Source organism: Pleurodeles waltl, chromosome 2_2 (assembly GCF_031143425.1).
Source record: "Pleurodeles waltl isolate 20211129_DDA chromosome 2_2, aPleWal1.hap1.20221129, whole genome shotgun sequence".
In the NCBI taxonomy this organism is placed as follows: Eukaryota; Metazoa; Chordata; class Amphibia; order Caudata; family Salamandridae; genus Pleurodeles; species Pleurodeles waltl.
In genome coordinates this window covers 862743216-862768942 of record NC_090439.1, presented here as the reverse complement: position 1 = coordinate 862768942, position 25727 = coordinate 862743216, and positions in this window count along the sequence as shown.

The following is a 25727-nucleotide window of genomic DNA, read 5'->3' as shown; positions in this document are numbered from 1 at the left end:
AGCCCATCCCCTGCAGCCTCGGCTGGCTGCCCACTGGTTCTGCTGCTACTGGTGGTGGTGATGGTGGCAGTGCTGCTGGTGGTGAGGGGCGGCTCCAGCCCATCCCCTGCAGCCTCGGATGGCTGCACCACCATGGTTGGTGGTGTGGGCTCCAACTGAGTCCCAGCACCAGGCCCCTTGTGCTTTCTACCTGCTGGTGCAGGCCCCTTGCCCTTCCTGGCAGCAGCTGGGGATTCCTCTTTGTCCTTCCTGGCAGCAGCTGGGGATTCCTCCTTGCCCTTCCTGGCAGCAGCTGGGGATTCCTCTTTGTCCTTCCTTAAAAGAACTGGGGGTGGCACCTTTCCCTTCCTTTCAGCAGCTGGGGGTGGCATCTTTCCCTTCCTTTCAGCAGCTGGGGGTGGCATCTTTCCCTTCTTGGCAGCACTTGGGGCAGGCACCCTTTCCGTGTGGCTGCCTGGTGCCCGGGATCCTTTACCACCAGGAGTTGCTGCGAACACTACTGGGCCCATGGACTGGGTGGCTGAGTTGCTTGCCTGGGTTTTACACACCCTGGCCAGGCATGAAGGAAGGGGGGGAGGGGGCGGGGAAGAGGTCAACCGTGGAGAAGAAAAGCTGCTTAGGAACACTGGGGCGGGAAGAGGGAGAAGGTTTGGGAGTGTAGGAAGAGGGAGTGGTTGTAGGAGGTGTTGGTCTGCTGTGTTTGGGTGCAGGTGCATGGGCTGGATGCTGTTATGAGGTGGATGGCTGTTGGGTGTCTGAGTGCTTGCGTTTGTGTACCTTGGGAGGAGGTGGCACAGACACAGTGGGAGAGGACACAGGGGACGAGTGCATGGCTGTTGGGGTGGTGTCTCCAGGAGAGGTGTGTGTTCTGCTAGGTGTGATGGTGATAGTGGATGATGGTGTAGTGCATGCAGGTGTGAGTGTAGACGTAACTGGGAGGGAGGTGGAGGAGGAGGAGGGGGACACAGTGGAGGCAGTGGATGTTGGTATGTCTGCATCTGGATGGTATTTGTGTGAGTGCCTGTGGGGTGATGTGTGGTGCTTGTGTTTGCCATGTCCACTCTTGTGTGTTGTCCTGTGTGCATGTTCGTCTGTCTGTGTGCTTGAGATAGGTTGGGGTTGAGAGGAATAGGATTGGGCAGAGGAAGTTGGATGGTGGAAACAGGGACAATGGCTGCCATCAGAGAGGAGGCCAAAGCCTGGATTGATCTCTGTTGGGCCATCAAGCCAGCGTGAATGCCCTCCAGAAATGCATTGGTCTGTTGCATTTGGGCTGCCAGCCCCCAGATGGCATTCACAACGGTTGACTGCCCAACAGAGATGGATTGCAGGAGGTCAATAGCCTCCTCACTCAGGCAGCAGGGCTCACTGGGGCAGGGCCTGAGGTGCCTGGGGCGAAGGAGATGCCCACCCTCCTGGGTGAGCAGGCACGGACAACTCACTGAGGGGCTGCTGGGAGAGTGGTGCTGGTACAGAGGTGTCCGCCACCAACAGGGAGCTTCCATCGGAGGAGTTATCTGTGTCCGAACTTTCCCCTCCAGTCTCTGCCGTGGTGCTCACCCTCCATCCCACTGGTGTCCTCATTGTCAGTGGACTCTGCCTCCTGGGTCCCATGGGATGCAGCTCCCTCCATCCCAGTGCCACTGCTCCTCCACCAGACGATGCTAATGCACATAAGGACAGGGTGACAAAACAAAAAGGGGGCGATAGACAAAGGATACACTTGGTCAATTGCTGCACCGCCCCCACTGTTGGCATACACAACACACTCACATACAGGGAACAGCCCTATGCAGTAGGCAATGCACTACCAGTAGCAATGCTAGTCACCAGGGCATGGAGAGGGACACATACCGCCAACTGCAGCATATCTGGGACCCACATAGCCCTGCCCAGTAGTGGATGCCTACTGACTAGGTTGAAGGAAATTCACATCAAAACCCTGCCCAACATGGAACCTACTCTGCAATGTCAGGCCTGGCCTAGGAGCACCAGCAGGCACACATCCCCCACCTGGATACCACCCCACCAGGTGTAAGTAGTGATGATGGGCACTGTATTCACCCCCTTATGGCTGCTGTGATGCCCCCAAGCGCCCATCCAGCTCTGAATAGGCCACCGCCAGTATGCGGGACATCAGGGGGGGTCAGGGTTCAATGGGCACCCCTTCCTTGTTGGGAGGCCATCCCCAGCTGGGCCTTCGCCATCTTCCGTGCCCAGCGTCTCAGGTCCTCCCACCGCTTCCGACAGTGGGTGCTCCGCCTGCCGTAGACCCCCAGGGTCCGCACATCCTTGGCGATGGCATGCCATATACCCTTCTTTTGATGGGCGCTGACCTACAGAGGAAATATACACAGGGAAAGGTATTAGTTAGACCGTCCTGCCTGTTACACTCATGGCCCACCATACCCCTTCCCATTCCCCTTACGCACAGACAAGGTCCAGCATAAGCATAAATGCTGCACGCTGCCCCGGGCACATCTACCAACCCCCCCAACATGAGGCCTTCACACACATCACTCCATGCATTCATGCCACATGCATCCTGCTCACAATGTACTCACCTGTTGGTCTGGAGGCCAATACAGCAGTCCATACTGGGGTAGGACCCCATCCACCAGTCTCTCCAACTCCGCCGAGATGAAGGCAGGGGTCCTTTCTCCAGTTACACGAGCCATGGTAGGTTTTAGACACAGGTCACAGCAGCACATGCAGTGTAGGTCCTCTCCTTTCTTTTGCAGGTCAGGTAGCAAGAGAGTGTACAGATAGAAAATGGCGGTGACGTCCGCGGCGGTGCATACCATCACTGCCGGCGTACATCACCATTGGCTACTGTACCCCATAGGGCCCAATGATAACCAATGAGAAGTTGCACAGCGGTTACCGACCGCCTCCCGCAATGGCGCACAACGTCAGCGGAATTACCTCACTACCACCTGTCCCTCCATACAGGACAGGCGGATGCCATTTCATGGGAGGGCAGGCCATGGATCCTAAATGCGTCACCGTTCACAATTGTCCATTCAGGACATATGCCACTAATAAATTATAAAAATCACATCATGCATTGAACTGTAGTGGTTACAATGTACAGATAATGACTGGCTCCTCACTCTTTTACCTCATAGATTGCAAAAGCTGCAGATGAATAAAAGATGGAGACATCCCTCGTGTACAGACCCCTGGTGGACTTGGCAACAATGGAGGACAGGCACATTATCCTCACCTAGAGACTTGACAGGGCCACAATCACAGAACTGTGTGCCTAATTGGAGCCTGACCTGATACCTGCTATCCGTCACCCCCTCTTATGCAAGTCCTATCTGTGCTCCATTTCTTGGCAACTGGTTCTTTCCAAGTGACAGTGTGTTTGGGAGCAGGAATGTCACTGCCAATGTTTTCAATCGTGCTGACAAGAGTTATTGGGGCTATTGATGGAACACATATAGCATTTGTCTCCTAACGGCGAAATGAACAAGTCTTCAGAAATCGAAAAGGTTTTCACTCGATGAATGTGCAGATGGTGTGTTTGGCAGACCAGTATATCTCCCATGTCAATGCTAAGTATCCTGGGTCGGTGCATGATGCTTTTATCCTGAGGAATAGCAGCATCCCAAATGTGATGGGCCAACTCTAGAGGCACAGGGTGTGGCTAATAGGTGAACCCTTGTCCCACCCAGTGGGTGTTGGTGTATGGGTATGGTGTGGGCCATAAGGATTGGTGTGTGGCTAACAGTTGTCCCTCGATATCTGCAGGTGACTCTGGTTACTCCAACCTCTCATGGCTACTGACCCCTGTGAGGAATGCCAGGACAAGGGCAGAGGAACGTTACAATGAGAATCTAAAATGGGGGTGGATAAGAGTGATATGGCGCTCCTGCCTCTAAAAATTTAATAACACTAATATTATAGTGCACGGTGCCAAATACTGGGGTTGCACCCTCCAATCTCCCCTAAAGAGGTAACCCAAACTTACCTATAATAAGATACACAGTATTAGCACACATGCAATAATATATATAAATTCAATAGTGATAAGTAAGTTCACATGCTGATTATTTGCATATAATTATCCACATCCCAAAAGAAACAACAAATTACAGTTTGACCAAATTAGCATGCTCCAAAAAGGATTTAATCAAACCATTACATACAATATAGTTCATAAAATTATTATCACTTAATCCAGTTATAGAATAAGTATAATCCAATTCACAAATTCTTCACAAAAAAATGTTCATTTCATTATCCTGCTGTCACAATTGCATTAATTAGATCCCAAAAGTTCATTAAATTCCAAAAATAAATATAATCCAATTAAGAATTATTCCATTCCATCGTCCCGCTGTCACAGTTGCATCAATTTAAATCCCAAAAGTTCTTCAAATTTCAAATTAGGTATAATCCAATATAATATGGTTCATGTGTGAATATCCATCCTATCGTCACGCTGTCCCTGCTGTCAACACGTGTTTCATCCTGGGAGTGCCCACGGATTTCTTCAGGACCTCCTACAACAATATTATGTGTGTAATCAAGTAATATACTTAGTCATAATAAAATATTTATATTTGCATCTAAATAGGTGTACTGTGAGAACCCAATTATTACCAGTTAAATTTCATCACCCCCAAGTTGTGTGTTCTTAATATTTATCATAAAAATAGGTGACCCTACTATTATCTATGACTAAAGCAAACCCTGTGATCAAGCAAGTCATTTAGTGCTATTTATAACGTGACCCTTAACCTCATACTATTTAATAATTAGTTCATGCCATAGTCGTACCTTTCGCTAATTATTCCACTATTGAAATTGATGATTTGTCCCTTGTCATTTGTCCAATACTCCACGATCCTTTGGTAAGAGAGAGCATAATTTAAAGTATATGCTTCTAATATTCACTCACTGAAATATCACAAGAGATCTAAGGTTGGGTTCTAACACACTGCTTACCGCTATTTTATATATTATTGATATTCTCTTCGTCGCGCGAGTACGCCGCTCCGACGGCTTGCAGTATCTAGCAGCGTGGCGCCTCAGCTGCCCGCGTTAAATACAACAATACAATGTAGAAATAGAAAACGGACAACAACTCAGAAGCGTCCATGTATTCCAAATGATAGAAATAGATGAAAGACTCCCGTATCAGCGAATCATCAATATTTGTACAAGTAAATATCGGGGCTCACTGTAGCTCCCAGAATTATGAGCTATCATCTGAATTATCAAGTGGTATATTGGAAACATCCTAAAACTAACTATACTAGTAATATGTATTAATAAAACTTAAACTCCCTATAGACCCCCGATTTCATAGTGTCATTATCACTATGTTGAATAGGTAACCCCCTATAATCAGTATCACATTAATCATATTATAATGTGCCAATAAATAGAATTGAACCTAAATAATTATTAAGCATTAAATTATTATGTAGTAGGGTATAGCCCTACCTTACCTAATATATAATATTATACAGTTACTACTTAATTATCTCCCAAGAAGTACTCCATTTCATGATTGGTATTTAAACCCTGCTCTACAGCTCTGAACTTCAAAATCCAATAAGACTCCTTTCTCCTCAAGGCTAATTCCCTATTCCCACCACGTGGATTAACTGCACAATGGTCAAAACCAAAAAATTTAAACTTTTTGTATTTGGTTTGTGCTTGTCAATACTTATCACTATTGAATTTATATATATTATTGCATGTGTGCTAATACTGTGTATCTTATTATAGGTAACTTTGGGTTACCTCTTTAGGGGAGATTGGAGGGTGCAACCCCAGTATTTGGCACCGTGCACTATAATATTAGTGTTATTAAATTTTTAGAGGCAGGAGCGCCATATCACTCTTATCCACCCCCATTTTAGATTCTCATTGTAACGTTCCTCTGCCCTTGTCCTGGCATTCCTCACAGGGGTCAGTAGCCATGAGAGGTTGGAGTAACCTTGTCAAGCACAAACCAAATACAAAAAGTTTAAAGTTTTTGGTTTTGACCATTGTGCAGTTAATCCACGTGGTGGGAATAGGGAATTAGCCTTGAGGAGAAAGGAGTCTTATTGGATTTTGATGTTCAGAGCTGTAGAGCAGGGTTTAAATACCGATCATGAAATGGAGTACTTCTTAGGAGATAATTAAGTAGTAACTGTATAATATTATATATTAGGTAAGGTAGGGCTATACCCTACTACATAATAATTTAATGCTTAATAATTATTTAGGTTCAATTCTATTTATTGGCACATTATAATATGATTAATGTGATACTGATTATAGGGGGTTACCTATTCAACATAGTGATAATGACACTATGAAATCGGGGGTCTATAGGGAGTTTAAGTTTTATTAATACATATTACTAGTATAGTTAGTTTTAGGATGTTTCCAATATACCACTTGATAATTCAGATGATAGCTCATAATTTTGGGAGCTACAGTGAGCCCCGATATTTACTTGTACAAATATTGATGATTCGCTGATACGGGAGTCTTTCATCTATTTCTATCATTTGGAATACATGGACGCTTCTGAGTTGTTGTCCGTTTTCTATTTCTACATCTTATTGTTGTATTTAACGCGGGCAGCTGAGGCGCCGCGCTGCTAGATACTGCAAGCCGTCGGAGCGGCGTACTCGCGCGACGAAGAGAATATCAATAATATATAAAATAGCGGTAAGCAGTGTGTTAGAACCCAACCTTAGATCTCTTGTGATATTTCAGTGAGTGAATATTAGAAGCATATACTTTAAATTATGCTCTCTCTTACCAAAGGATCGTGGAGTATTGGACAAATGACAAGGGACAAATCATCAATTTCAATAGTGGAATAATTAGCGAAAGGTACGACTATGGTATGAACTAATTATTAAATAGTATGAGGTTAAGGGTCACGTTATAAATAGCACTAAATGACTTGCTTGATCACAGGGTTTGCTTTAGTCATAGATAATAGTAGGGTCACCTATTTTTATGATAAATATTAAGAACACACAACTTGGGGGTGATGAAATTTAACTGGTAATAATTGGGTTCTCACAGTACACCTATTTAGATGCAAATATAAATATTTTATTATGACTAAGTATATTACTTGATTACACACATAATATTGTTGTAGGAGGTCCTGAAGAAATCCGTGGGCACTCCCAGGATGAAACACGTGTTGACAGCAGGGACAGCGTGACGATAGGATGGATATTCACACATGAACCATATTATATTGGATTATACCTAATTTGAAATTTGAAGAACTTTTGGGATTTAAATTGATGCAACTGTGACAGCGGGACGATGGAATGGAATAATTCTTAATTGGATTATATTTATCTTTGGAATTTAATGAACTTTTGGGATCTAATTAATGCAATTGTGACAGCAGGATAATGAAATGAACATTTTTTGTGAAGAATTTGTGAATTGGATTATACTTATTCTATAACTGGATTAAGTGATAATAATTTTATGAACTATATTGTATATAATGGTTTGATGAAATCCTTTTTGGAGCATGCTAATTTGGTCAAACTGTAATTTGTTGTTTCTTTTGGGATGTGGATAATTATATGCAAATAATCAGCATGTGAACTTACTTATCACTATTGAATTTATATATATTATTGCATGTGTGCTAATACGTTACAATGAGGCACATGGGCGAACAAGAAGGATAATTGAATGTACATTTGGCCTCCTGAAGGCGAGGGTTTGGTGCCTCCATCTAACAGGTTGATCCCTGTCCTGCTCACCCAAAGAAAGTCTGCAAGATCATCGTGGCATGCTGTATGTTGCATAACCTTGTCTTGAGATGCCATGTGCCTTTTCTGCAGGAGGAGGAGGCTGGAGATGGCCATGTGGCAGCAGTTCACCCTGTGGACAGTGAAGATGAGGAGGCAGAGTATGAGGATGAGGACAACAGAGCTACAGTGATACGTCAATACTTCCAATGACACACAGGCAAGACAGTGTAGCTTCACATTTCATTGACAGTTTAATGTTTGACATTGTCACTGGCAGGCTGTGACTTCCTACTTCTATGACCGGTCACTGTACCCTTTGGCATCACTATTTGCAGATATTAGTGCCCCACTATCACTCCTGGTGTGTTCACTGCAGCCAACTACAGGTCTTTACTATGTATACATACTGTACAGTGCAACGAATACATGCTTAAATCATTTGACATACTCCATACTTGTGTTTATTGCAGTGCTCTGAAGAAAAGTGGGAAGTTCAATGGGCTGGGTTGATGATGGAGGAAAGTCCAGGGTAGAGTCCAGTCTATTTGTAGCACAGGTGCATTGTCCAAAGGGGCATGGGAAGGGGAGCAATGGCAGTTCAAGGTGGACAGGGTGACAGCGTGGGACACAAGGGTGACAATCAGGAGAGTCTTATTTCCTGGCGGGGGTCTTGGCAATAGCCTCTGGCTTCTGCCTGGATCTCAGGGAACGTTTGTGGCTTGGTTCTCCTTCTGCAGGGGGAGGGGTGCTGGTGGCTTGTTGGTCCTGTGGCAGGGCCTCCTGTCCACTAGTGGAGGAGGAGGGCTGTGGCAGTGTGACACTGCCTCTCTCATAATGTTGGCATGTCTGCCAGCACCCATGCAATGGTGACCAGGGTGGTGTTAATGGACTTCAAGTCCTCCCTGATCCCCAGGTACTGTCCCTCCTGCAGTCGCATATTCTTCTGCAACATGATCTGGTCCAGCGGATCCTGGGAATGTTGGTATGCTCCCAGAGTCTCAATAAGTGCCTCCTGGAGGGTCGGTTCCATGGGCCTGTCCTCCCCCTGTCACACAGCAGTCCTCCCAGCTTCCCTGATGTCCTGTGCCTCTGTCCCCTGAACCCTGTGGCCACTGCCACTGACCCCACGTCCCTGATTGTCCTGGGTTTGTGCGGTGCCCTGGGGTCCCTGTAGAGGTGGACACACTGCTGATTGATGTGTATAAGCCCACTAGGTGGGTGCTGTGGTGGTGTTCCCTGAGGGGGAGGCTCTGTGGTGGTGTGTGACTGGGCTTGGGTAAACGACTGTCCAGAGGTCCCTGATGGGCCAGGTTGGTCATCCAGATCCAGGCAAGCAGAGGTGCTGTCATCACTGTGTGCCTCTTCTGTGGGGGGACTGGATGTTGCTGGCACCTCTTCTCTGGTGACATTGGCAGGGATACCTGTGGTGATGTAAATGCAGTGTTACTTTTTCTGTGTGTGACATATTGTGCATGGGTGGGTTGTCATCTATGGTTGTTATTGCCCTGGCAGCTTTGCCTTGTGTGAGTTGTTATTTGGTGGGCTAGCTGTTTCCCTCTGGTGTGTGTGCTTTAGTGATAGGTGTCCATGCAGGTTTGTGAGTGGTGTCCATGCATTGATGGTGCATGCAGGGCTTGGGATTGGGATGGGTGAAATGTGATGGGGTATGTGGGAGGTGGTGGAGTGATGGGAGTGAGGGTGGGGGTATGTGATAGCATGCAGGTTGGGGGGTGATAGAAATAGTTGAGAGTTGACTTACCAGAGTCCAGTCCTCCTCGTAGTCCTGCCAGGCCCTAAGGATGCATGATTGCCAAGACTTGCTCCTCCCATGTTGTTAGTTGTGGGGGAGGAAGTGGGGATTCACCGTCAGTCCTCTGTACAGGTAGTTGGTGTCTTGTTGCCACGGAATGCACCTTCCCCCGTAGGTCATTCCACCTCTTTCTGATGTCATCCCTTGTTCTGGGGTACTGTCCCACGGTGTTGACCCTGTCCATGGTCCTCCAACATAGCTCCATCTTCCTAGCAATACATATCTGCTGCACCTGTGCTCCAAATAGCTATGGCTGTACCCGGATGACCCTCAGCTCCTCCTCAGAGAATCTGGGGTGTCGTTGTGGTGCCATAGGTGTTGTGTGAGTAGTGTGGGTCAGGGTCTGTAGGGTGATGTGTTGGGGTGTGTGTTGTGAGGTGCGTGGGTGGTGTATAGGTGATGGTGGTATGTGGCTCTGGATGTGTGTGTGATCTTGCTGTCTCTTTCTGTTGGCAATGGTCTGTATTCCTAAAGGGTTGTGTTTTATAGTGGTGTGGGTGTGTGGGTGTGGTGTGTCTATATGTGTCAGGTGTGTGTAGTTTGAATTGTCCAATGTGGTGTTGTTTTCCTGTGTATTTTAAGCGCAGCAGTATGTACCGCCAATGGTTTCCCGTCGTTGAATGTCGCCCATGGTGATTCGTGGGTCATAATGTGATGGACATTGTTCTGTTGTCTTAATGGTGTGGGTTTTGATACTGCCAGTTTATCACTGACCTTTGGTGTGGCGGAGTTGTGTCTGTGGCTGTATAGTGACGGATTGGTATGTGTGTGTCATAATATGGTAAGCGGATATCCGCAGCGGCGGCGGTATGTTGGCAGCAGTCAGCATGGCGGTAAGTGGGATTTACTGCCAATGTCATAATGAGGGCCTTATTCTTTAAGAGCAGAGACAATATTTAAGCGAATATTCTCTTCTTGATCAATGGGTGCATAATACCTGGACTTGAGAAATGCGTTTGTTACACTTTAATCTGAGATTTTTTACCTGCCGTCAACTTTGTACACTAGTTCGACATTGAATGTAAATTAATCACTACAATTAATTAAAGGAGTTATCATTGAGCCAAAAGTGGAACCCCTTTTCCGAAAATAGTAGGCGCACATTTCTGGAGTTCTCTTCAATAAATTTTCTTTTAAATGCCCCAACATTTTGAATCATTATTTACAAAGTGATTTACTTGGTGATGGCTGGTACTCCTTGGAATAGTCACTTGTCAGGTGATTTTACAAAGGAATAAAAGCACAAGTAGATTTTATGTGATGCAAACTTTCATGAACAACCATGGGAAGATGCACAAAACCATTAGAAAAAGTAACAATTCTTCTCACCATACATTTACGTATATGATTGAGTAATTTTGTGACTTCTTGGGGATTACTGCATTGAATCGTTTTCATTATTTCTGCACCAGAAAATGCATCCATTCCTGTGGTCTAATTTGCACTCCAATGCCAGTCTGCCTCATTTGGTGTCATTTGGTAGAACAGGTTTGAAAAAACATTTAGAATGTTCAGAAAAGGCCAAAACCTCACATGTGTAGCATGTTTACTTCTTAATCTCTCGCACCCTGCACCACTTCTGGCAACTCGCATGTTCCCACCTCTAAACCTAATTTTTAGTGCTGAGGCAAAACTGCCACATTAGTGGATTTTCTACGGTACTGATTTCTATTTACCGGCATAAATGTTCATAGAATCTGATTCTACGAATCAGCATTTAGGGGCATATTTATACTTTTTTATGCAAAACTGCACTAACACGGTTTTGCACCAAAACGTTTAGCACCGGCTTGCCCCATTCCTGAGTGGCATCCGGGTGCAAGCTGGATCAAATGGTGGGCTAGCGTAAAAAAACAAAGACGTTTGCTGTGTGGGGGTGGCGGTATGGGGGAAGGGGGATTTATACAAAAAAATTATGTTAGGCTGGTTAGAGGCAAAAAATGCCACTAACCAGCCTAGAGTACTTTTCTGATGCAAAACCATACCTACCACATGACTCCTGTCTTAGAAGAGACAGGAGTCATGCCCAGCACCCCAGTGGCCAGTACAGGGGACCAGTGTCCCCTGGCCATGGCCATTGCACTCGGTGCCCCCGATGACACTTTAATTAAAAAATATATATATGCTTACCTATACTTCACCTACTTACCTGGGATGGGGGTCCCCCATCCTGCAGTGTCCGTCTGGTGTAGGTGGGGGTGTTCCTGGGGCCTGAGGAGGGCACTTGTGGACCCATTCCAATGGTGTTTAACCATGGAAATGGGTCCACAGGTCCCCTAACGCCTGGTCTGACCCAGGCTTTAAATAATGCTGCTAAGCAAGCTTTGCACCATTATTTAGCCCCTCCTCCCACCCGTGCATCATTTTTGCATGGGGGATAAATATGGGGCTATGGGTTTAGCACCATTTTTTTAGATGGGAATGCCTACCTTGCATCTCATTGATGCAAGGTAATTTCACGCATCGAAAAAAGGGTGCAAACTCCAATATTTTGACGTTAGACAGGTCTAACGTCAAAATATAAATATGGAGTTGGTTTTGTGCCAAATTTGTGTAAAAAAATTACACAAATTCGGCGCAAATGGAGTATAAATACGCCCCTTAGAATGTATACCAGATTACATTTTCTGCACACATAAATTGACGTTTAATTTGCAAAAATATGGTGAAGGGGACTTCTGTTTTCAGCTAATCTGCTGTATCGCTTCGAGCGATTAGAGAAAAATCTAATGGGCATTTAAGTACAGCACACATTTGAGCTGAAAGAGTCTTGAGGAGGCACTGCATCTTGGCATTTGATGTATTGATGCGCACTCAACCAGACAAAACAGAGACAGCGGACATTTTAAACTCAATAAAGAAATCAAAGGCTTGGAAAAAATCACACGCGCACAACAACTTAGAATGCAATCCATGCCAAACATGAAATATGTTTCCAAAATCTAAAGCAGAACACATGTTTTTTCCCACACAAAATGAGCCTTTTGGGCTTTGGATTGCAAAGTACTAAACTAAAGGCCTCATTTAACCCCTTTGCTGCCAAGCCTTTTCCCCCTCAGGTGCTAGGCCTTTTTTTTTTGCTATTTGGGGCAGTTTGCGCTTAGTCCCTCATAACTTTTTGTCCACATAAGCTGCCCACGCCAAATTTGCGTCCTTTTTTTCCAACATCCTAGAGATTCTAGAGGTGCCCATAGTTTGTGGGTTACCCTGCAGGAAACCAAGGAATATGTCAAAATACAGTGGGAAAAAAGGGCTGCAGAAGAAAGCTTGTGGTTTTTCCCTGAAGGTGGCACCAACAAAGCGTTTGCGGTGCTAAAATCACTATTTTCCCAGCTTTGAGGAACAGGCAGACTTGAATCAGAAAACCAAATTTTTCAACACAATTTTGGCATTTTACTGGGACATACCCCATTTTTACTATTTTTTGTGCTTTTAGCCTCATTCCAGTAAGTGACAGAAATGGGTTTGAAACCAATTCTGGAACAGGACAGCTGAACATTTCTGAAAAGTAGACCAAAGTCTGAATTCAGTAATGGGTCATTTGTGTAGATCCTACAAGATTTTCCTACAGAAAATAACACCTGAAATAAAAACAATATTGAAATTGACGTGAAAAAAACAGCCATTTTCCCCACGTTTTACTCTGTAACTTTTTCCTGTGATGTCGGACTTTTTAAAGCAATATATTGTTACGTCTGCTGGACTCTTCTGGTTTTGGGGATATATATGGCTTGTAGGTTGATTTAGAAACCTAGGTACCTAGAGCCAATAAATGAGTTGCATCTAGCAATGGGTTTTCACTCTATACCAGGTATACAGCAATTCATTTGGTGAAATATAAAGAATGAAAAATAGGTATCAAGAAAACCTTTGTATTTCCAAAATGGGCACAAGATATGGTGTTGAGGAGCAGTGGTTATTTACACATCTCTGAATTCTGGGGTCCCCATACTAGCATGCGAATTACAGGGCATTTCTGAAACAGATGTCTTTTTTACACACTGTCTTACATTTAGAGGGAAAAAGGTAGAGAACGACACGGGACAGTACCACTTGTTCTGCTATTCTGTGTTCCCACAAGTCTCCCGATAAAAATGGTACCTCACTTGCGTGGTTAAGCCTAATGCCCACGACAGGAAACGCAACATGGACACATCACATTTTTACATTGAAAACTGACATGTTTTTTGGAAAGTGCCTCGCTGTGGATTTTGATCTCTAGCTCAGTCGGCACCTAGGAAAACCTATCAAACCTGTGCATTTTTTAGAACAAGACACCTAGGGAAATCCAGGATGAGTTGGCTTGTGGGGCTCTCACTGGGTTCTGTTACCCAGAATCCTTTGCAAACCTCAAAATTTGTCAAAAAACACTTTTTCCTTACATTTTCGTGACAGAAAGTTCTGGAATCTAAGAAGAGCAACAAATTTCTTTCCACCCAGCATCCCCCCATGTCTCCCGATAAAAATGGTACCCCACTTGTGTGGGTAGGCCTAGTGCCCGCGAGAGGAAATGCCCCAAAACACTATCTGAACACATCAAAATGATCAAATGCAAAACTACCTGTTTTTGCGGGGGTGGAAGGCATCCGCGTTTTTGTTCCTGGGCTCAGCAGCCATACAGGGAAACCTACCAAACTCAGACATTTCTGAAAACTAGACACCCAAGGGAGTCCAGGGAGGTGTGACTTGCGTGGATCCACCAGTGTTTTCTTACCCAGAATCCTCAGTAAAACATTTTTCCACATTTCTGTGTGGGATTAGTGCACCGGGACAAATTTCCTACCACTCAATGTTCCTCTCAGTCTCCCGGTAAAAATGATACCTCACTTGTGTAGGTGGGCCAAGTGCCTGTTACAGGGAAGAGCCAAAAACATGTTGCAATTAAGGGGAACCAAAGCTGGTCCAATAGGGCAGTTTGAAAAAAAAACATTTTTAGGCTGACAAGTTGGGCAGAATTTATATCGGTATCGATGCGACAATGCTGGGTTGTAGGAATTTTGTGTATTCCTGCAGATTCCGAAAGGTTCCATCACAAAAATGTGGGGAAAATGTGTTATTTCCAGCAAAATTGGAGGTTTGCAGGGCATTGTGGGTAAGAAAATGGTGCGGGATGAATGTGAAGCACACCATCCTGGACTCACCCAGATGTTTAGTTTTCAGAGGTGTCTAGGTCTTGTGGATTTTTCTACATGGCAGCATCCCAAAGTCCAAAAAGTGCAGCCCTCACTATTCCAAGTGGGACAATTTTGAGAGTTAGACAAGCTCTCATAGCCCAATTGTAAAACCAAAACCCAAAATAATCCTGTTGCTTGCCGTGGGATAAAATGTTTTAGAGTGTGGGGAAGAGCTGGAAGACTGTTACCCCAGTCAGTTGGGGTAGGGGTATAACCATGCCCATACTGGTTGGTAGCCACCACCCCAATATATATATATTTTTTTAATTCCTTGGCATCTAGTAGGCTTTCTGCCCCCCCCAGGGAGTGGATGGGGGTAATTGTCCCATCTACCCACTGGTAGGCAGTAAAACTTTGCCCCCATTTATTTGGGGTGGGGGTATGGCCATTCCCCCACCCTCTTTTTTTTAAAACAAATCTTCCCTGGTCTCTGGTAGGCTTTCTGTTCCCTTTGAGGGCAGATGGGCCTTCCAAAAATAGGCTGATCTGCCCCCAAGGGTTCAGATATGGCCATCAGTAATGTGCCCCCATCGGGAGCTACCCTTGCGCAAGGGGCTGCCCCCCCAAAACTAGACACACACATACACACACATCAATCCTTTGTGCCTAAGTGGTTTCTGCCCCCGCCCAGGGGCAGATTGGCCTAATAGAAATAGGCTGATTGCCCCCAAGAGGGGCAGAAATGGCCCAAAATAAATTTGTCCTCCCACGGGTGCGACCCTTGCCTAAGGGGTCGTTCCCCTTGCGTGAAATTGTTGGAAAAAAAAAAAAAACCCTGGTGCCTAGTGGTGTCGGACCCATTGGGCCTAATAAAAATAGGCCGATCTGCCCACCAAGGGGGCAAAAATGGTCTAAAATAAATTTACCACCAGGGGAATGACCCTTGTCTAAGAGGTCACTCCCCTTGCATGAAACTGACACAAAAAAAATACAAATCCCTGGTGTCTAGTGGTTTCTGCCCCCCACTTGTGGGCAGATCGGCCTAATTAGAAAAAGCCAATCTGCCCCCGGGGGGCAGAAAAGGCCTAAAAATAAATTGTCCCGCTGGGGAGTGGCCTGGCCCTAGGGGCTGCTCCCCTCATTCAATGATACAAAATAAAAAATTAAAAAATCCCTGGAGTATAGTGGGCATTTCTGCTGCCCGATCGGATTGCGAACGGGCAGCAGAAATGCTGAGAGAGAAATGAAAGGAGAGGATAGGCCTTTCCTCTTCTTTCATGCCTCTCTCGCTAAAGCATTTCTCTTCCAATCCGTGCTGAAGGGGGCAGCCTCTGATGAGGTCAGTGCACAATTGCGTGCTGATGTCATCAGACACCACAGAGGGGTCAGGAGGGGCAGAGATGGAAGGGGAAGCGATTCCCCTTCCATCCCTGTCCAGGGGAGTGTGGTGCCAGGCTCTCGGGGAGCGCTAGCCCATAGCAGGATGAGGTGGTTATGTCCCTAGTGCCTGAGTGCCACAGCAGCGGACGGAACCACCTCGTCCCGGGCACCCGAGGGGTTAAGGAAAGTGGTGCTGCACCTTTGCGCCCCCTACCGCCATCATGTGTGCGCCGTATTTTAAAATGCAGCGCACCATGGTGCAGGATAGGGGGGCAATAGCCTCAGAATTCCTGGCGATATTGATGTACTCTGGAGGGGTAGCGCCAAAATCTTGGCGCTACTCCTGCAGAGTACATAGGGTCCCATTGTATTCAATGGGATGCCCCCTTTTAACGCGTGTTCTGAGCAGGCATTGAAAGTGCTGAAAAAAATGGCACAAGGACATTTCTTAGATTTCCTTGCACTATTTTTTTGTCCCCCTAACGGGGAAACGCCCCCCTTGCATACATTATGTCTGGGGCAGGTACAATGTGGCAGAAGGGTTTACAAAGTGGCTCAATGCATTCATTCTGCCACTTTGTAAATATGGCTTTGTAAAAAGCCACTTTAACTGCACCTTAACATCAAGGTGTCGCTAGGGCCTCTTAAATTAGGCCCTAAATATATAGATCAAATGCCCACTCAAAGTCACAGAACTATAAGAAAGGCACAAACAAATTAATGCAGTCTGGCCTCCAATAGAAAATCATGTCAGGACTATTACAGATGTTTGTATACTTATGAATCTTAGTACCAGATTTATGAAAGGTGTCGCTGCACTTAGTGCAGCACCCCTTTTCTTTCGCCACTTAGCACCCCCCCAACACCACCATGTGTGTCCCATGTTTAAAATACGGCACACCATGGCGGTACATAGGCAACTAGTGTCATAATTTTTTACGCTAGTTCGGCGCTTTGCAGGATTAGCATAAAAAATTCTGATGCTAATCCTGCAAAGCACCCAGAGGCCCATTGAACCCAAAGGGAGCCTCCTTTAACACCTGCTCTGAGCAGGTGTTAAAAGTGCTGAAAAAAATTGACACAAAGAAATCTCTCAGATTTCTTTGCACCAGTTTTTTGACCCTCCTAACGGTGGAATGCCCCCTTTGCATACATTATGCCTGACGCAGGCATAATGTGGCACAAGGGTTTACTTTGTCAATATGGAGCATGTAAAAAGCGACTTTAGCGCCACCTTAGCGTAAAAAATGTGTGCTATGGCGGTGCTAAGTTGGCGCTAGGGTCTCTTAAATCAGGCCTTGAGTATGTGTAAAAAAAATGAAGCATTCTTTTGCACAATAACTCTTTCAATGTTTTTGGAAGAGTCTTGAATAATGACATTTAAAGTGACTGTGATTAAAATTCTGAAATCTATTTATATTCTTTAAAGGCAATACATTTTTGGTTCTTTCATGTGGGCTCTGATGAGGTCACTGCTCAAGTAATTGGATTTGGATGGGTACCGCTCAAGAGGCTCCAACGTTTCATCATAAGAGCTGCAAACTGAAAATATTATGCTGATCCGTTAAGAATCTATACATAAATGTACCTGTCTTCTTTGAAATTGTGCTTTTTGGATTTTACCCTATTTCAATTTGTAGGTTTAAACATTTTATTGTGAATGCTAAAATTATAACACTTGTAGCCTTAACAAAGCCTTTACTTACTCCTAGATCCTTCACACTGCCAATACCTATTGACACATAAGAGTTAGGTCTATTATAACATCATAGTAGACTTGCTATGCTGTGAAATAGCTAAAGTGTGTCCAGACATTTGTACATAAAGTGCTTGACTACAACGTTGATGGAGGGGATTACTCCGTCCCAAACGTGACGGATATCCCGCCCGCTGTTTTACAAGTTCCATAGAATATAATGGAACTTGCAATATGGCGGACGGGATATCCTTCACGTTTGGTATGGAGTAATCCGCTCCGCAAAGGTCGTGATCAGGCCCAGTATCTATATTCTCCTTTCATATACAGTTCATTAATTTGGTCCAAATCACAGTATATGTTCTTATACTGTCACTTATAGAATATATATGTGGCTCCATAATACTGTTGTTTTGCTCTTTAAGTTCCTAGGTTAAGTGTGTTAAAGTTTTATCAATATCCCCTCCACACTGTCACCTGATTGGTGGCTGTTAGTGGATGGTATCAGGTATTTCCTTGCATACTTCAACAACTCCACCAACAACATATAATACAGATACAATGGCATATCTGTCCCCAGTGCTTAATTAGTAAATAAAAACGTGCTGGTGCTCAAAGCCCTCCTCTTAAACATGCGGCTACTGCAATTAAATGTGGGAACACGGAATACTGAGGCAGCGTAATCCTGAAGCCATCTCAAGCCTCTTTAATCCATTTAAAGCCGCTCCCTGTCCCTTCAGCTCACTTTTTCTCCCATTGTGATGCTTTTTTGTTTTTCTCTTCCTCCGTCTTTACATATGTGTCTTTTGCTCGCAGCAAATGCTTGAGGCAGAAAATTAAGCGCCAGCCCTTAAAAATAAGTGCTGGTGCTTCGCACCGGAAACAATATGCACAAATTAAGCACTGCCTGTCCCTGAACTTTTAGAGATCATTGACAGCCTCCTTGCCCACAATTCCAAACATTTTGGGACTTTGCACCAGATAGCAAACAGAAACAGTCTGGAGTGACATTATTTACAAAACACTTCCAAGAGTTTTACTGATAGTCGCATGAGTTGGACTGAAATACAACAGTAATAGAGTAACTGTCACTGTAACTCTCAATGTTGCACACAGATGACGGTTGTGCTTATTTGTAAATTAAATTCATATTTAGAACTGCCAATTCAAGAAAGTTTCCCTCATCTCACATGGCAATGTTAATACAACACCCTTAGATGTTCACATGCCACTCATTATTTGTGGCATGTATTGTTGAAGGTTTAACAAGTTACTTTTGGGTACCACAAAACAGGATAGCTGTCTGGATATGATGACCATTGCTAGTGCTGCAATGCTCAACTATATTCATCAAGTGATGTCTTCCCTTAAATAGTTTTTACCATTGCGTTAATCTAACCAAACTGAGATATTTTTCCATGAAAAAATTATATTCATCTTTATATTTAATTTCATGAATTCATGACTTATCTTCTCTATTTATCAAGCAATCATTATAATATTTCCTCAAACATAGCATAAATTGCACAGAGAAATATGAAAAGGCACATATAGTGGAGAAAAATACATAACATTTAAAATCAGCAATAAAATCATCTATTTAAGCCTACCCTTCATTTGTGTTGTGAGCTTCTCTAAATTATTCCTTATGGAATCCGCTGAAGGGGGCGTGGCCAAGCCACCAAACATGGCAGGCGCGAGCTACTAGAGCTCCGCTCCGCACCCAGCCTAACTAGCTTCCAGGAGGGGGCATGAGGGGGCACAACACTCTGTGTCGGCCGTGCGGAGGCCGAGAACACGACGGGACCGCCGAGAATGGAAGCGGTCTCCCGGCGGCTTCCGCTCGCAGAATTGCACCTCAACTAAGAAGGCCGCACCCGAAGCCCGGGCCGTGAGGCGGTGATTGCGCAAGAGGGGGAGCAGCCGGTGCGGCTGGAGCCACACGCCGGAATCAAGATATTCCTGACTCCCCCTCATCAGCCAGCACGTGTGAACTGGTGAGAGACAGCGCCACCCCGGCACTAAAACAATCGGGCACCCCACACGGGAGCAGCATAGGGGTCATGGGAGGACTCGAGGGGTGCCTGTAGCCCCCTTCCCCCCTTCTTTCCTTTGCCATCTTTCTGGGGCAACAGACTAGATCTCGGCCACTCAGGAGATGACCGCTGCAGCTGGGGCCACGCACCAGGCCGGAGCGCCCACTGGGTTTTCGACTCCCCTGCCCCACATACAGCTGCACCACTGAGGCGGAGAATGGGCCCCCCACCGACGCACAACCCATTCGAGACCTGCGCCCACACAAAGGTAGGCCCGGACGGTATATGCGGACTCCTGAACGAACCGGTGGGGACCGGAAGGCCTTGCCCCCCACCAGTGATAGGAGAATTTGAAGAGAGGGGGAATCCCCCCCTGGTGGTCAGAACCTAGCGAGGAGCGACTGGAGGGACGCGGGGAAGGACCCCGCTGAACACTTGTTGGACCAGCCAGGACCAGTGAATTTGGGCCTGCACCGACGCTGAGCCCCCTCGACTTACCGGTGTTCGCGGAGCACCATAAAAACAGAAGTAGGTAGCGCAAGGTCGGGAGGGAGGAACTGTTAAACCGGGCTGCTCATGCTGCCGTGGGGTTGTGATCTGCTGCCCCCGACAAGCGGGCCCGCCCCCCCCTGAATAAACATAAGCGCCTAAGCAAATGCAAACAGCGCTGGAACCGCGAGACCTGCTGATGGTCAAAGATGAATAAAGAATTTCTTGGGAGACTCCATCGGATGTGATTCCTCGTGGGACCGGTCACGGCGGGGGCCCCACACTAAAGACTTGGGAACGATTGCTGCAGGTGGGACCCCTCACCAGACCGATAGGAACTGGCGACGAACAACACACCTACCTCATGCCACCCTAGCGGAAACTGATCCATGGTATGACGCGTGAACGGAGACTAGTCGGGCGCGGAGCGCCGATCAGAAGCCAAACAGAACTCCTCAAAGAGTTGGACTATGGCCGGAACCTTCACTCTGGAGCTGGATCCGAGAAAACACAAGACCTTCCAGCTCATGACAGCCAAAAATTAGATGCGGTGATCGCCGCAGTGGAACGCATCGGAGACTCGCTGGAGCGTGCCCGCACATCACTGGAAGCCAAGATAGACAGGGTGGCGAGTGACCTTATCCTTCTACACGCAGATCACCGCAAACTATCAGACAAGACCAACGAGATTGAAGCCACAGTACAGGAACTAACCCCTGCGACCACCCAGCTGAAAGCAGGTATGGAAGAAATACAAGCCAGAGTGGCCGAGCTGGAACGCCGGACAAAGGACGCAGAGAGCTGCTCCAGAAGAAACAACATCCACGTGGTGAACCTGCCGGAGGGCACGGAAGGTCGGGACCCGACGACTTACTCGGAGGGTTGGTTGAGAGGGCTGGTACCAGACGGAGTGCTTACCCCCTTTTTCTCCATGAAGCGCGCCCACAGGATCCCGGCCCGGACAAGACCGCCGGAAGCGCTCCGCGCCCATTCATCATTCGCCTTCTTCACTACGCGGACAGAGACATCATATTACGAATGGTAAGGGCCGCGCCACCACCCTGGATAGATGACATGCAAATTTTGCTATTCCCAGATTACAACTTGGCGGTGCAAAGAGATCGGGCCTCCTACCTCCCACTGAAACGTAAGCTACGGTCACTTGGCCTAACCTACTCCTTGCTGTTCCCAGGCAAATTACAAGTTGTGGTGGAAAACAAAACACACTTCTTCCCCACACCCGAGGCAGCTTGGGAGTGGATTGAATCAACGGGACTATCCACTGGTGGCATACCGGAGCGAGCCGAGCCGACACCCCGAACCAAGCGCAATCGAGGTAGGCGTGATCGGAGAAGGAACGCAACCCAAGCAGCACCAACAAAATGCGCTCCAGACCTGGAACAACTAATTCAGGAGAGAAGAGAGGCGATTCACACTGCAGCAACGATGGGTGCATCCCCCCCGGGCTCGGGGTTAGACACAGAACTCTCACAATTGACCAGCGACTGTCCCCTCACTCCAGATCGCTTATCGGAGTCGGGCCTTACTGAGGGACCCCCTGTGACGCCGGCCACCACAGATGAACTTTTCTAAAAAGGCTCTTGAACAATGCAAAGAAACAACACACTGCAGGAAATACCCAACTAGAGTCAGCCATGCGAATTCACCCCAAAAGACGAGCATACAACAAACTTAACCATGAAGCACCCGTGTCGGCCCACACGGGGTTGTGAATGCACAGACGGACGCAACTCCTGACATTGCATACTACGCTTCTTGGCGATCATATACAAATAAGACCCCCCCGTGACACCCCCCATTATTTTAATTATCGGTTGCAGCCGGAGGCTTTAGACTACACCATCCCCCGGTACAATTGGCCTACCCCCACGCTCCTATCAGTGGAGACACAAAATGTATAGATGTGCGACCACACGTTATTGTTCTTGTTGTAGTGTTTGGGTGGTAACCCGTTGTCTAACTGCTCTGATGGCATTAGTTATGTTTTGTTCTTGCCGGTGGTCACACACTAATTCTCTGAATATTAGCTGGGAACGGAAGACTAGCGAAGTAGCGCAGCGTAGAGGACCTGGACGGGTAGAGCTGACAAAGAACCCAACACTCATGACATGGCTACATACACAACAATTACTTGGAATGTAAGAGTCATTCACACCCCCAAGTGGCGCTATGCCATTTACTCCTACCTTAAAAGACACTCAATCCAATTAGCATTCTTACAGGAGATACACCTAACAAGCCTCGAGATTCCCCGACTGCGTCAGCGCTGGAGAGGGCAACTATACGCAACAGGTCACTCGGCCTATGCCAGAGGCACGCTTATCTGGATTAGGGTAGGCACTCCCTTTGCGGCAGAGGAACAGATCACAGACCCACAGGGTAGATTCATACTCGTTAAGGGAAGGCTGGCAGGACGCACAGTTTTATTGGGCTCCATATACGCCCAAAACACAGACCAGACCGGCTGGAGTGCACTTCCGTGGCTATTGGGGGGAGACTTTAACAGCATGCTAGACGTCGTACTGGACTGCTCCTTCCCTCCGCTGCCCTCATCACCGGTGGTAACCGCCTCGCGCGGTCTAGTAAACTGGACCCAACAATGGCAGCTGGTAGAATTATGGCGGCAGAGACACAGGGAGGACAGAATCTACTCTTTCTACACCGCCCCGCACTCCTTACACGTACGACTAGACCGCATATTTTGCACTGCGAGCCTTGCCCCGGTGGTGGTGAACTGGGAATACATGGGGCGCACACACTCGGACCATAACCCATTGATAGCACGATTATGCTGGGGATCCCCCCGCTCACCTATCCTCACGTGGAGACTGAGGCCAGAACTCCTAGAAGACCCTGATTTTAGAGCATCATTCAGTGTTGCAATCCCAGAATTCTTTGAGCAAAACGAAGGTATGGCTACCTCGGGGCTGATCGAATGGGACGCATTTAAGGTCTTCATCCGGGGGCACTGTCTGGGGGTTCAGTGTAACATGTGCCATTCTGTTAAACGCGATCTAACCCGAATAGAGTGGACCCTGCCGCAGTCAGAAGAAGAAACCACTAATAACCAAACTCAAAAGACGAGACTACCAACAATACGTGCAGAACACCAGGCACTACTAGAGCGTCTGAGATGTCTAAACTACACTGCACACTCCGCAAGAACTCATGCATCAGCGGATAAAGCAGGTAAACTATTGGCTTGGCTGATACGTCGGAACTGTGAGAGGAAACTGATAATGGAAATCCGCTCACAAACAGGGGAATTAGTATACACACCCGTGGAGATACAGGCCGAATTTATAAGACATTATGCGGCGCTCTATGCTTCAAGGGCATCCCCTGGGGAAGACTCCAGTGCTGAATTTCTTCCTAGAGCGAAGCTCCCACAACTAGAAAATGACCAGATAGAGATGCTTGAGGCCCCCCTTCGACCTTGAAGAGATCAAATCCAGTATCCGGGAACTTAGATCTGGCAAAACGCCGGGCCCAGACGGGCTACCAGTCGACTTTTACAAAGCCTTCGCTGTGCAGTTAGCACCCAGGCTACTGCAGGTGTATGAGACGGCTGGACAGGAGGGCCACCTATCGGCCACACAAAGGGAGGCGCTTATGGTCTCCCTTCCCAAACCTGGGAGGGATCCAATAGACATGGGCTCATATACAGTAGACCTCTGGCAATGCTAAACACAGATTATAAAATATTAGCCAAAGTGTTGGTGACAAGACTTGCACCAAGTGTGCCAGACTTAATACACCCTGACCAAAACGGGTTTGTACCAGCCAGAGATACCTCCCATAATATTAGGAGACTATTCCGGGTCATGCAATATGCGAGACGTGACTGGCCATGGGTGTGCTGCCTTGTCCTTGATCTAGAAAAAGCCTTCGACTAGCTGGAATGGCCCTACCTGTTCAGGGTACTGAAACAATTCGGCATGGGACCATCTTTCACCCGTCTAGTTAAACTATTATACACCAGACCAATGATCCGGGTGGGTCTGGGTGCTGAGATATCAGAACCAATCCGGGTATGCAGAGGCACGAGATAGGGCTTCCCTCTCTCACCGTTATTATTTTCACTAGCCATAGAACCCCTGGCGGCGGCCTTATGCGGGGAGGGAAACAACTGGGGAATTCCTCTAGGAGATGACTTACATATAGTGTCACTGCACGCAGATGACCTCTTGCTATATTTCAGGGATATCACGCAGATCCCGCCTATGGCCGGTTTACTCCTACAACACTTCGCGTCGATATCAGGTCTAAAAGTCAACTGGTCTAAGTCATGCCCCTTCCCATTCGACCCAGACCTACCAGATCCGAGACTTAACCTAGCCGGGAACCTTGTCCCGTGGCAGCCAAGCACATTCAGATACCTGGGCGTCCGAGTCTACCACAGCGAAGAAGACATATTTGAGGGCAACCTTGTAAAAGCAGTATCCTCAGTCAGGTCTCAAATGGCGTTTTGGAGGACGTTGCCACTAACTGTGGTGGGCAGGATAGCACTCCTACAAATGGTGGTTCTTCCCCAGCTCCTGTACTTCTTCTCTAATCTCCCACACTACGTTCCCCCCAGATTCTTCAAGGCACTGGAGACAGGGCTGAGAGAATTCATATGGAACGGCGGCCGCTGTAGGGTTGCCCTCAAAAAACTACCTGCCGCCTGACAAAGGCAGACTTGCGGTCCCCAACCTGGAGCACTACTACCTGGTAGCCCAACTTCAATGGATATCTAGATGGCTGGCTGGCTGGCATACAGCTTGCAGACACAGCATCGGAGGAAGGGCCACGCCCGCTCCAACAAATACAACATTTGTTCCACCCACTCACACACGCACAAACCCCACAGCAACTATTCCTCAGAACAGCTCATAAATGCTTCTGCAGAAAGCTCCACCTCACAAGAACGGCGATCCCCTTTGCACCTGCCTTGGCGGGTACACCAAGGGGCCCCAGGGTCACGTCAGATTCAGAATTGCGCACGTGGCACAAATTAGAGTTACACACACAGGGCGACCTCTATGAAGAAAACCAACTACTGCCGTTTGCTAGGCTTCAGGAAATGGGACTTCCACCAGGCCAATTCCTCTTTTACTGCTCCCTGGTGAGGACTCTTGGGTCCAAATGGGGAGACGTCACAACAGCTCCACCCACCCACCTGCTGGTACAAAACCTGCAGGTGGTGGGCTGTGCCCAGCACCAGGTCAGTTGGCTGGCGGACGCCTTAAGAACCCAAACTGCCTCCGACAACGATGCACTGTGTGTGGCATGGGAAGCGGATACTGGCGATTCCATTGCGATAACACGATGGAGATCTGCCCTCTCAGGCCATCTCAACATACCACGTAACTCACGATTCAGACTAATCCAATACTATATAGTGCATAGAGCCTACCTCACACCTGCACGCGTGAATAGTTACTTCGCTCGCCA